The following is a 13,979-nucleotide window of genomic DNA, read 5'->3' on the forward strand; positions in this document are numbered from 1 at the left end:
AAAAAAAAAAAAGGCACGCAAATGGCCATTTAATTGCAGCTACAACTTCCATTGCTATCAAATTGCCTGGATGTTTTTAAAGAAGAACATATTCTGCACGCAATGAAATGGCTATAGCTTTGTGAGCCTTCCTGACCTTCGCTGACTCAGTCAGTGGGGCTGGAGGGTGCCTTTGTCCTGCTTTGTTATTAGATATCATTCATCCTTTCTAAAATAATACATATTAATAGCACACACAAAAGCGTGACTTATTTCCCTTAAATATTGAAGGATTGATTTTTTTTTTCCTGTATCAAAGCTAAAACAGTGCAAACACAGAGAAAGCATGAAAGATAAGGAAGAAGGAAAGAGCATGGGGGTGCATGAAACTCAGCCGTTAATAGTTGGACAAGGCTTTTAAAGTCTTTAGGAAAGTGTCAGCTACTGCCTGTGATGCATTCCTTTGCGGGCACATTTAGCTACAAACAGGTGACACTCTCAAGCTTGACACACACAGCTATTGCTTTAGTACCTGCTTTACTTCGGAATTGATGCTCTCCCATAAGCACTTGCTGTTCACTACAGCAGATCTATACGAGTTGTGAATATGGACCTGACACACAAAATTAAGGCAGGTGGGAGAGGCCAAGGCTGTGTGTGCCAGCCTTGAAAGGGCCAATTAAAGATAACGATTGCAGCTGCTCAACACATTGTAACAGAAAAAATGGAATAAGAGGCACAAACTTGAGCACATTGCCTCTATTGAGAGGGCTGAAACTTCCTGCTTCTAGTTTGTTCTGAAGTAGAAGACCCTAATTGCAGTGAATTAAAGTTTTTTGCATAAAAGAAAGACCCCTTTTTACAGCTTGGTTTCCCTGGAGGAGACATATGCTTTCCTTTTGTTGTTATGGTTGTTGATGGTGGTGGTGGTGGTGGTGGTAGTGGTGGTGGTATAAATACACAGGAAATATCATTAGCAGCAACTCCACTCTGAGCTCTCAGCTTACCTATGACCCTGCAGAAATTACCAGGGATTCCCTGTAAAGGCCCAGCCTCAGATTTGCTCACATTGAAAATTTCCAAGGTCTCCTCCATTCACAAGTCTCTGTGTCATTAACACAAGCCATATCCTTTTCAGAAGCTCCCAATAACCTGAGATCTTGAGAAGAGAACAACCACAAAATAAAAACCATCTCCCAGACCCTTTCCTTGGCTGGTTCTTCCTCTCTCTATGGGACAATGGCTTTTGGAAGGTATGTTTGTAAGTTCTTACTTAACAGTAACTGTTTTGACTATAGTTTGACTTTTAACATGCTCTCTTGTTAAACTCTCATAAGCAGTCACCTGGAATATTTTCCTCAAGAGGAAGAAGGGAACAAAGTCATTTGCATCCTTGAATGGTCAGGACACAGTGCTTCTGGCTCTCCAGCATCTTTTAATTATGACTCAGGAGGAGGAGGCAAACTCTTCAGTGCAGTCTCTGTGCTTCTATTTTAAGGACTGTGAAGACCAGTCAGGGGTTGGGGGGAGCAGAGGTCTCCTCTTTCGTTGAGCTCCATCTTCACTAGGCACCAACAGTGTGTCTCCAAAACCATACAGGAAGGAGATGATGAGGTTTTGTCTGGTGAGTTAAGCTGTGGAGCACATGCTAGAACTGGGGAATTTCATTTTCTCTTAGCAACTCAATGGGACTAGATAGATATTGAGTTCTAACACACCTAAGCACATACCTTCCTTGCCTTTCGTTGTATGAGAATGCCTGCCTGATTCTCCTACTTTTTAGATGAACTTAGAGTTTAGTATAAGAAAAAAAAAACTACCATTTTTGAGAAGAACTCAACTAGTTCTTCTCAAAATGAGGACCAAGATTAGCTGTGGCCTGTTCATTCTCAAATCTTGGACTATGAAATATCCAAGGATTTTCATTACAAGACTTCATGAATAAAAGTGGTTTTGTTTCATTAATGAAGTATATACATCAATTACCACTAAGGCCACTCCCAATCAGATGTTTTCAGTCAGTTTTAAAGGGCTAATTATATTTGTATAACATGCAAGGTTTTAGTCCTGGTTCTTTGCTGGCTCCATTTTGATTGAATGAAATTTCCTTGGCTTGGTTAATCCCTAGCTTTTGTTTTAGCAATGTATAAAAGTGAGATGGTCTCTGTGCAGACTGAGAAAATGTTAACTGGGATCTAGGCAAGAAACTTGAAGTATACAATTAATTCTAAGATTGATATACTTGTGTCCAAATTGGCCAGGGTGTGTACCTTTAAAGTGTTGTTAGCTTCAGCCAGAACATTCAGATTGCCACTGCTGGAAAATAGAGTCTGAGAATAAAGATACATGCTGAGCTTTGAGAAAGCCTGGTTCTGCTTTTCTGTGACATGATTTTGGTCAAGTAGGCCAACAAAGGTGGATAGTTATAGGTCATGCCTAGCATCTTTCAAATATTCAGTTCACTCAGACTCTAAATACTTGGACTTTCGTAGAGCCATAAAGAACTTTAGACAGGTTTGCAGGACTCTCCAACCCCAATCCCCATGCATGGCAGGAACTGGGGTTGACCTGGGAGCGGGGTTAAAATCAGGGAACATATTCCTGTGGGTTTTGTTGGTTTGGTTTGTTTGTCTTTGTTACAGAGATGCTTTGTTACACACAGTGGAGTTCACTGAAGGATATTGTGTGGTCAAAATGGAGTGAATGTGTGTGTCTAAAATAAAGAGTGTCAGTAAGCAGGGCTAAGGATGTAGGGACTTTAGTGTGCATGGGGTGAAGATGTAGGAGACTAGGCTAGTCATGGGCTTTATGTAGAAACTAAATTTCTATTTTATTTTAAATTTTACATTTTCTTGAGAATTTAATACCTGATTACTGTATTTACATTGTTCTTATCCTGCTCCCCACTGAATCTTCTCTTTGTATTCCCCCACTCCCTTTCAGATACATATCTTTTTATGTATGTATACATACACATACATTACCACCTATGGCACCCATCTAGTATTGCTTGTATGTAAGTGTTTGTACTTGGGATTTGATGTCCCTGAAGAAAAATGGAATCTCCCTCACTTTGCAGCCATTGATTGCCTGTAGCTCATCATCTAGGAGAGGAACCTTGTGAAACTCCCCCCAGTTATAATGGCATGTCACTTGGGAGGTAACAGCATTATTCAGGTCTTATTTAGGCAATTATATAGTTGAGATTTTGTGGATGTAGCTTCCTTTCATGTGAGAATAAATGAAACTCACAGGTAAATGCATAGAACTAGAAAATACTCTTGAGTATGGTAACCCAGACCCAGAAGACAAAGGCAGCATGTTCTCTCTTGAGGATCTTAGTTCCTGTTCTCTAGACTTGAATATATAACCTGAAGGAACTGCAGAAGCCAGGAAAGTAGCAAGGAGCTTCCAGGAAGGGGGAAGAGGATGAATTTTTAAAGCAAAGTGGAATTTATTGGAGGATCTGGCATTTGAAAGTGCTATGACTGCCACACGAATGAATAAGGCAGAGTAGGAGGGATAGGAAGTTGTGGTATCAAAACCTACCACTGTGGGTATGTCTTGTCTCAACTGGTACTTAAAAATATCAGCAGTTTGTATTTTCAAGCTAGAGTGACTTTTCTCATCCCGTATTTTATAAAACCAGGCTGCAGTGGTTTGTCCGCAGACGTCTAAAATCCAACCTCGTCCATGACAGAGCACAGTTTGTATTGGTAGCTCATGCTAGTCTTCAGATGGTATTCCCTGACTCAGGGGTTTTAGCCTTCCCGGCCCCCTTTTGTTTATTTTTTGGAGAGTGGCCTTGAACTCCTGGTTCTTGGAGCTAAGCCTTCCACTCAGTCAGGAGTCTTATGTTTTATAAGCCTCCCAGATGAAAAGGAAAAGAGTTCTTTAGCAGTTCCTCAAAGAAAGAGTATCTGTGCAAATAAAGAAAAGCCACACGTAAACATTTCTCCCTTCCATTCTATAAGCTGTGGCTTTGATTGAACCAAGTCTTGATTCCTGGCTCTGTTAAGCACTGTCCTGTGGTAGTTCCTGCTGATATTTGGATATAAAAGCTCCCACAGGCTTAGGTGTGTGGTAGTTGTTCCCCAGATGGTAGCGCTGTTTTGGGAAGTTGTGTAGGATCTGAATTTGAAACCTAGCTAGAGGAAGAGGTTTGAACTCCACATCTGGGCAGACGTTTGTCTGTTTCAGATCTAAGGAGTCCAAGCTACATGCTCTTGTGACCATCAACCATACCATGATAGCTTGTACCCTCAGAACCATGAGCCAAAATCAACCCTTCCTCCCTTAAGTTTCTTCTTTTCAGGCCAATGATCACCGTGACAAAAGTAATACAATCCCCAAATTGTTGTTCTCTTTAAGATTGGTCTTGGCAGTTTTAGTCTATACAATACCACGTATCTTGACAATTCTAAAGTACTCAAACATACATGGTCATTTTTGGTTTATCCTCATTTTTTGTCTCCTTTCCTTTCTTACTATTTTGTGAGTTCTTTCTTGAGGTTCCCAATATTGAGCTTTAAGCCACTGTACCTGCTGTTTCCGCCACAATGTGTGTGTGTCTGTATATTCATTTCATCTAGAATATATAAATAGATAAAAGTTAAATATATACATTAAATATATATTTAAATATATAAATATATAATATATAGGCTTATATATTATTTATATATAAAATGTAAATTTATAGTATGTATTATTTATATATAAGTATAGATTTATATATTATATGAATATATAAATATATAATTATAGTAAATATATAATTAAATATATTAAATATCTGCTAAAATATTTATATATTTAATTTAACATATAATTTAATATAACATATATTTTATATTTAAATTAAGAGATATATTCTCTATATAAAATCAATAAATATAGATATTCTATTTTTATCTGCATGTACCATAATTCTACCCACTGATTGATTTATATTATGGTCTAATGTCATCTGTTTGGTGACTATAGAGCTTGGCCTCATCATGTTCTCAAGTGTAGGATAATGTGATCAATATTAAAGCATTGTTTCTGGATGCTTAAAGCATTGTCTTTTATCAGACTGCCGTCAGTGTGGCTTCTGCTTTGATGTTTGATTCTGTGCATATGGATGGACCTAACTGATGTTAATTGCTGAGAAGTGGCAGGTAGACAAATGACACTTAGTACTTTTTTCTTTAGAGTCCGTCTTTGAACAGCTTCTAGACTGGGGAAGTTTGTGAGTACCTGACAGTACACACTCTGACAGTACACACTCTGACAGTACACACTGTGACAGACAGTACACACTCTGACAGTACACACTGTGACAGTACACACTCTGACAGTACACACTCTGACAGTACACACTCTCTGACAGTACACACTCTCTGACAGTACACACTCTGACAGTACACACTCTGACAGTACACACTCTGACAGTACATACTCTGACAGTACACACTCTCTGACAGTACACACTCTGACAGTACGCACTCTGACAGTACACACTCTGACAGTACACACTCTGACAGTACACATTTCTGGGTGTGACCTGTGTGGTTTGCTCTGTTTTTGTCTGTCCGTCTTGAGCTTTTTTGCATCCTTTTTTAAATTTAGGAGTTGGATAAATTATAACCCTGGTCAAAATCTGGCCTGATAACTTGTTTTTGTAAATAAAGTGTTATCAGAGTGAGCTGTTTTGTTCACTTCTGTATTGTATAGGATACATGTAAGTGTCTGTGACAGAGGCCATATGACCTGCAAAGAAGATCATGCTGACATCATAGCTAAAGTTTGCTGCCCTTTGCTATGACCTGAGAAGGAACTGCAAGCTGAGATTGGGATAGCAGTGGCAGCTGCCAGGCCCTTTTATGGAGTAATAAATGCTGAGGTCAATGCTACTGTGAATACAGAAAGCACATGGAAACACGCTCTGAGAGCCTTCCTTTAGCTATTATGCAGTTATCTCCTTAGACTGGGTGCTCACCCTTTGTGCGGTAGAGTCCCAAGAGTCCATAACTTACAATGTTCTACTTTGCATTTTGAGCCTGTTCTCACCTGGCAATCATCCTGGGGTGCTATTCTCAGAAGCATTACTTTAGAACAGTGATTCTGAGCTCTTAAGCTATCACTCCCTTTTTAGAAAAAAAAATACCTTTAAATTTTGCTTTATGTGTGTGTGTATGTGAGGTTCAGTGCAGATGTAAGTACACATGTGCCAGCCAGACATGGATGGTACACATTCCCCTCTGAGTATTTATCTTGTTTCTAAGCAGCATCCTTCACAGAAACTGGAGCTCACTATTTTGGCTAGGCTGTCTGGCAGGTAATCCACCAGGATTTTCCTCTTCCCCATCCTCCCAAACCCCCAGGCTAGATGGTGTCACACAGTCTGTGCATGGTTTCTGTGAATCCAAATTCAGGTGCTCATGCTTATGAAGCATGTTGCCCACTGAATCATCTCCCCAGCCCTCATTTTAAATTTTTTGTTGCTATTTATAATGCTTTGAAGTAGACTATTATGCCAGAAAACAAATAAAGAAAAACAATAATGAAAAAAGAAATGGAGCTGTACCAGCTCCTTGCTGCTTTGATAGCCAGCATCGTGACCGAAACTGTGAGCCACACACACTGCTCCCAAGTTCTGTTAGGAGGAACAGTCATTTCTGCCATTCTTGGGCCTATATGCTTTTTTTCTCTTAAAAGTCTAGGAATAATTAATGAAATGTTGGTTTATAGATCACCAAGCCCATCCAACTAAGTAACTACAACTAAGTTAACTACCAAATCCCTAAGGTATGCGATTCTATATGATGAATCACAGTAGGAATAGAATGTGGATTATATTAATTAAATTCTATATTCTGAATGTGTAGGAATATAAGCTTGACAAATGCCTGAACAAAAACAATGATCTTGAGATTGGATGGGCTCATATATTAAAGGCATTTGTATTAATTCAAGTTTTGACCTGGCTGGTTTCAGTAAAAATTTACATGTTTTCTTAGGCATTTCATTAAGATTAGAAAGGGTGTTTGGAAGCATTTGTTAAGGAAAGGTTTGTTCCTTTCTAGTCCATGGATGCAACTTGTACTTGCCTCATTTTGCTGTAAAAGCAGGGGCTTTTCCTCCTCAGGGATTTCTTTGGGGGAAAGGGGCTATGACACCTCTATGCTGCCTGAATTAGTCATATTCTCATGCATTGTCGAAATCCACCTGCCTCAGCCTTCCATCTAGCTCAGACTTAGATACACACACCAATGCATTTGCTTCTTTGGGAAAGCCGTAGTCACTCACAGAGCAAGAGAGAATGTCAGCTCACTATTGTTACTGAGTCTGGCTATTGTTCTTGTTCTTGTTCTTGTTCATGTAGTTTTTATGGTTTTCCTTTGTTTTGTTTTGAGACATAGTATTACTAGGTAGCCTTGGTTGTTCTAGAACTAGTTATATAGGTCAGGCTGGACTTACAGAGCTCTACCTGCCATTGCCTCTCAAGTGCTGAGATTAAAGATGTATGTCCCCTTCCTGGCCATGTTGATGCACTCTTAAGCACACCCATCTAGAAGTGAATTACTCAACTGGGAGAACTAATTAAAATGTTTCCTAGGATCATTAGTATCCTGTGATTAAATTATCACTATTTATCTGTTAGAAGAGTTGATTTTCTCAGTCAAGAAATTCTAGATCCCTTTTATAGGCTAGGCCAGTAACAAAGATGTGGATCTTGGGACCCTTTCTATTTCAAGGACAAAGTTAAGAACTTTTGGTTTTTCCTCTGCTTGTAGGAGGTATTTTTAGGCCCTTGGGTAGGAGCAAGTGTCCCCTCTGCATAGATGCAGTCGGCATTTGCTTTTACTGCTTTGCTCTTGCTTTCAGAACTCTTACTACCCCTTCACAAGGAATTCTGAATATTTACCTTTACTAATGCCCATAACTCATAGGGTTATTTTTGCCCACACAAACTGTATTTCATTTATCTTTACTTCTCTGTAGAATTTCAGCATGGTGCCTATTGCATTAACTTTTACTGAGAAAAAAATGAATTGTCTACCATTGGTTTTACATTGTTATAGGTAGACTGTTTAGGTCACTGCATTCTAAGATGAATTCAGATGAGTCCTGACAAAATGAAGGAATCATTGAAGGCTTTGAGAAGTGCAGGGACCAAATAAATTTTAAGAAATGTAAGTGCATTTCCTAGATATTAGATAAATAAAAAAAAAAAATCTCAATCCCCCTCCTCTCTCTCTCTCTCTCACACACACACACACATGCATGAGAGAGAGAGAGAGAGAGAGAGAGAGAGAGAGAGAGAGAGAGAGAGAGAGCGCTTTACCCTATCTCTGTCTTCCTGAATCAGAATTTCTTGAAACTAGAGCCCAAAAATCTGTATTAAAAACTCTTTAGTTGTGGGTATGACCATGCATGAGTTTTTCATCTTCCTTTGTGAAAATCTGCTGTAAAGCCTGATGCACTGTATCCAGCTATGTATAAGTTTTGATTTGACAAGAGATTTGCCTAGGTTGTTGCAGAGTGGTGGGGGAATGAGCTTATAATGACACCAAGTAAAACATAGGATAAAATAGAGACAGTCCACACGACCAATGAGTACAATCCATTCATGTGTGGGATGGGTCTGTATCTTCATATATATACAGATGTAGGCAAGGCTGACACTGTCTGATAACAGCTATGTGTAGCTTGACTTGGTGATGCTTGGCCTATTGCCAGCTCCTGTCCTCTTTGTGTGCCCCAGCTGAGCTAACTAGAGGATATGAATTATATGAAGCCCCAGATGGTCAGCCTGCTGCCTTTTTGGTACAACCTTGGCATGGGTCTGACCATAACAAAAGGTGTGTGTTTGGAGAGAGTGTCTGAAGTAAACTGAAGTTGTGGCTGGGTCTGTCTCTCATAGTATGTAATGATGGCCACATTGTCCTTCAGAAAGTGAGTGTTATTACAGAAGTGTAGATTATATGCGTCTCTTGATAATAGCTTGCTTAGGAGATGGAAATGACAATACAGAATGAAACGTGTGACTCCAGGAATGATGGAAATGCACAAAGCTGACATTCTAAATGAGAACATCTCATCTATGAGCAGACACATGAGAATGAAATTTCAAAAGATGCAGAACTGTCCTGAAATCCGTCTTTGCCTAGAAAAAAGGTCACATGCTCAGAGGGCATGTGTCTGCAGAGCCCAGAAGCAAGGAGCTAACGGCTAATACTACAATCATTGTCTACTATTGTGAAGACTTCAAAATGAGGGTCTAGAAGCTTGGCCACAGTAGATAGACAGAAAGGTCAATACCTAGCTGCAAAGGGTAATGGTCAAATGTTATCCACAAAGAGATGGTTATGTTCTGAGTCCCTGGTATATACATATTAGGTAAACAGTCTAGATACCAGTGATAACAGATCTTAAAAGACAAAAATAATTCCTGATTTCACAGAACCTAAGTTTTGACAGATAAAGAGAAAGATAGCATAATAAATAAACACATCATGATAGGAGTGTAATTTAGTCCAGCTATTATGGAAAACACATAGAGTTTCCTTGGCTTAAAAATAAACTACCGTATGGTCCAGCAGTTCTATCACTGGGAATATATCAGAATATTGTGCAACCAGGATGTGAAAAGATGTCTATATTTCTATGTTCATGGTAGAATTATTCAAGGTAGCCAAGAAATGGAGTCAGCCAACATGCTTACCAGTGGGACAAAGAACACTACTTCTGCACAGTACTATCTGGCCTCAAATAAGAAAACTCTGTCATTAGCAACAGAATGGAGGAACCTAAAAGGATACTAAGATAAGCCAAACACAGAAAAACAATGTCATGTGATCTTTAATGGGAGGATTGACAAAAAGCCAAATCCAGAGAAGCAGAGAGTATATGTGGTACTTGTGAGTGGGTGAAGGTTGGGACTAACAGTAGTTTTAAATATCCTTACCACAAGGTAAGTATGAACTAATGCATATATTGATGAACTTAGATATTCTACAATGTATATATAGTTTGAAACAAGGTATAAATGGTAAGTGTATCCTATTTTGTCAGTTAAAAATCAGAAGATATGGGCTGGCTAAATGGTTGAATGGGTAAAATCACTGGTTCCAAGCCTGGCAAGCTTTTAATCCTTAGGATCCACATGGTGGAAGGAGAGAACTGACCCCTGTGTGTTGACCTCTGATCTCCGTGTTTATAGTATGGCATATCCAAATCACATCCATGTGGCTAAGGAGATGACTCTGGAAAAGTACTTGTACAAGCACAGGGACCTAAGTCAAGTCCTCAGAGCCTGTGTAGAGTTGGGCATGATCATATGCATCTGGAGTCCCAGTACTTTGTTGGAGAGATAGGAGACAGAGAGGGGAGGAGAGCCAGGACAGCTCTCCTCTTGGGGCAGCTGGTCTGATTTATGCAGTAGTAAACAATAGAGAGACTTTGCATCAAACCAGGTGGAAGTCGAAGACCAAATCCTAAGGTGACTGTCCTCTGACCCTGCTGCTATGCTATATACAGTTATGCCCAAGAATGTGTGTGTTCATATATATATGACCACATATCACATGTATGTCACACACATACATGCACACACATGCACACACTTACAAAATGAATAAGGGGCATATGAGGGTTGTGAATACAGAGGTTGGGTCCCATGCCTCTCCTGGTTTGACTGTGACTGCTTCCCACAGGTTCACACTTTTGAGTACCTGAACTGGTGGTTATTGGGGGGAAGGGCTATATTTATTACTTTTCCTGTTGCTTTGACAAGTAACTGACTAGAAAGAACTTAAGGGCGGAAGGGTTATTTTGGCTCACAGAGGAAAGGACAGTCTATTATGGAAGGGAGACATGTTGACAGGAGTGGAAGGCTGGCTGCTCCAAGCCCACTCTCACTCCTGAAGCAGAGCATAAACAGGAAATAAGGCCAGGCTCTAAAACCCCAAGGTCTGCCTGTAGTGGCCCACTTCTTCCAACAAAGCTCCATCTCTAAAGTATTCAGTAACTTTCCCACAGCAGCCACTGAGGATCAAGGGTTCAAATGTATGAGCCTATGTATTTAAACTAAAGCAGAGGCTGAGGCTGTGGGTTCTTTAGAGGATAAGGTCTAAGTGGGTCATTGGGGATGGCTCTTAAAGGTGAAGCCCCACTATGTCTTCCTGTCTGTTGCTATGTAAACAGTCACTACCTCATTCTCCTTCCTCTACAGAAAAAGCCACTCTACAATGTTTTCCCTGCTGTGATAGACTAAAACTGTGAGCCAAAGTAAATATGTCATCACTTAAGTCACCTCTATGAGGTATTTTGTCATGGAAACCCATTTAAAAAAAAAATAAACAAGCTCAAACAACCTTACAGCAAATGGCCTTATAATCAACCACAAAGAATTACCTACATTTTCCAATATGAAGACATAGAATAAGAGTATATTTTTGAACTAGAAAGTGAACCCTCAAAAGGCACTTACCCTTTCTCCTTGATCTTGTTAAACAATGAGAGAGTTTTATTTATAATCCACTGCCAGGCCGTGCCTCACCACCGCAGCTGCGATGAGCCCAACACCACAGGTGGAGAACCAGGCACCGTGCTCAGCCACCACTTCGGCAGCCACCTGACATGGCCAGGCCTCATGGAGGCCAAGGATGCAGGTTCTTGCTCCTGGGCATCACAGGTGACACTGGACATCATGGAGGAGCTGAGAACAGATTGGGGGCCCCAGAGCAGCTCAGTCCACTCTGGGGCCAAAGGGAGAGAGGAAGCTGGGGAAGGAAGGACACGAGCGAGTGCAAGGGAGTTCTTGGTCTGGTCTCGAGGCTGCAAACACTGGGCCAACACAGGTGTGCCTAGTTGAAAGGAGGCAATGCATGGTCGTAAGATGTTTTATTGTAGAAAAGAGAGAGAAAGGGTAGAGAAAAGTAGAGGCTAGCCAGGGCCATGTGGGGCGGGGGAGAGTTAAGACAAGAGTAAGAGGTTAAGAGAGAAGAGAGACAGAAAGAGAGAAGGCGAGGGGCAAACCTCCCCTTATATGCTGAGCTGGGCTACCTGTTTGTGGGGCAGGGCGTACCTGGCTGTGGTCAGATGTCTGTGGGGGTGGAATCCAGCCAGAATGCTGGGAGCTGGGGCATTATCTAGCCACAGAATAATGGAGTGAGGGCTTGTGGTGCCGTTTATGTTTGGGGACATGTCTCCACTGTTCCCTCCACTCTTCTGTCCCTTGTGGAATCTTTCACTGGGTCTCAGGAAGTTAAGACTTGCTCAACCAAAACACAGACTGCTTTTCACGGCCCAACAATCCACCTAGTTTATAATAATTTTATAATAGGCAGTTTGAACAAATTAAGCAAATGCTTAGCAAATTTCTCTATTTCCCATTCCCATTATAGAATAAAAACAGTAAGCTTAAATCTTGGACTATCTGATGCAGTCATTGACATTTGCATCTAAGCAACACAGAGATGAGTACAGATAAACAGCTTGCTATAGAAGACAGAGATTGCTTCCCTTCCACATGGGATCCCATTTTAATGGCTTGTAAGAAGAGCAGCAGCTTCTCATCATTGTTATGACATTCCTGAAATTTTGCCTACATGGGGATAGTTTTTGTGTGCATGCTAAGCCAGTGTTCTACAGCACTACATTGCTGGAACTAAAACCTGTTCCTATCCTTGCCCCATGAACACTAGCTCCATGAACTTCCTCCTCTAAGACTTCAGTAAGATGTAGAAGTTCTACTTTGTATCATGTGTACACAGCTACATGGTGCTGTGTCAAGACTGCTACATTGAGTTGTATGTAGATAACTACATTGTATTGTGCATAAACAGCTACATTGTATCATGTTTAGATAGCTATGTCATGTCATATGTAGACAGCTACATTGTACCATATGTAGATGTCTCTATTGTTTTGTGCATACACATGCACAATATGATGCAATTCATCCTCTTCTGCCTTCCAGACTGTGATGGGAATAGCAGTAAGTGCAAGCATGGTAGGGAGTAGACGGCAAGGCTAAAGAAATGATTATTGTTAAAACCAAAGACTTCAAGATTTTTCAAGAGGTGATATTATATCTGATATGGCAATTCATTCCTGTATTTCAACAACTAAGGAAGGCAAGGCAGGAGGATCTCAAAGCCTAGACTGCAGGATGAGATCCTGTCTAAAAACAAAAAATAAATAAAAGTTCTTAGAAGAATGTGATAGAACACACCACCACATTTTTCTAGTTATTTGTGAATAAGCAACTCAACCTTTATACTGTAGCCGACTTTTATGGAATTTAGATTTTGTTAAATATTGGTTCTAGAACAGTATTATTTGTACATGTAACAAGTAAATGACATTTTATTGTTTGGCTTAAGATTATAGCTAATACTTCTCTATATGATAGCTGAAATACAATGCATGGTAGGTGAGATATATGTGTCAATACACTCAAGATACAGCAATGATGGTTAGTAAACCTATCGGACAGATGTTGAAATGTCTTCATAGAATTTAAGTATAAAGCCTGAGGTCACTTAGCCAGTAAGTGTGAAGAATGATGGGCTGAAATGGCCATTGCTCTTGTCCACAACGCTGAACTATTGCATTAATCCAGGGGAAGAACTATTAAGAGCAATACTGCTAGAGTTAATTAGCAGCCCATGTTTAAGTTGTCCAGAAGGGTCACAATATTCCTTCTGTGTTAGAGATGGCTGTTGCTCAGATAACACCATCATTGATCATGAGTTCTATTAAAGACTTTAGAACTCTCTCAAAAAAATTTCCCATGACAGCTCTCAGAGCCATGATGTATAGCTGACAGATATTACACCTATTTTATAGATGATGAACTGCAGTTGAATAAAATGTATACATTCCCCAAATTCTCAATTATTGGTCTAACTTTAACATCACTGTATTACTACTACTACTACTATTTCTCTCTCTCTCTCTCTCTCTCTCTCTCTCTCTCTCTCTCTCTCTGTGTGTGTGTGTGTGTG

At 40.1% G+C, this 13,979-nt stretch overlaps 1 long non-coding RNA gene across 1 annotated transcript in view; it reads left to right on the top strand.

Moving 5' to 3' along the window:
* The window catches only part of LOC116097863, a 34,875-nt gene that overhangs the window by 1,133 nt on the left and 19,763 nt on the right, over positions 1-13,979 (top strand). The window contains exon 2 of the long non-coding RNA XR_004121586.1: positions 1,118-1,232. This is a non-coding gene — a long non-coding RNA (uncharacterized LOC116097863). The remainder of the gene's footprint in view (positions 1-1,117; positions 1,233-13,979) is intronic.

This window comes from Mastomys coucha, unplaced genomic scaffold (genome assembly GCF_008632895.1).
Source record: "Mastomys coucha isolate ucsf_1 unplaced genomic scaffold, UCSF_Mcou_1 pScaffold2, whole genome shotgun sequence".
NCBI lineage: Eukaryota > Metazoa > Chordata > Mammalia > Rodentia > Muridae > Mastomys > Mastomys coucha.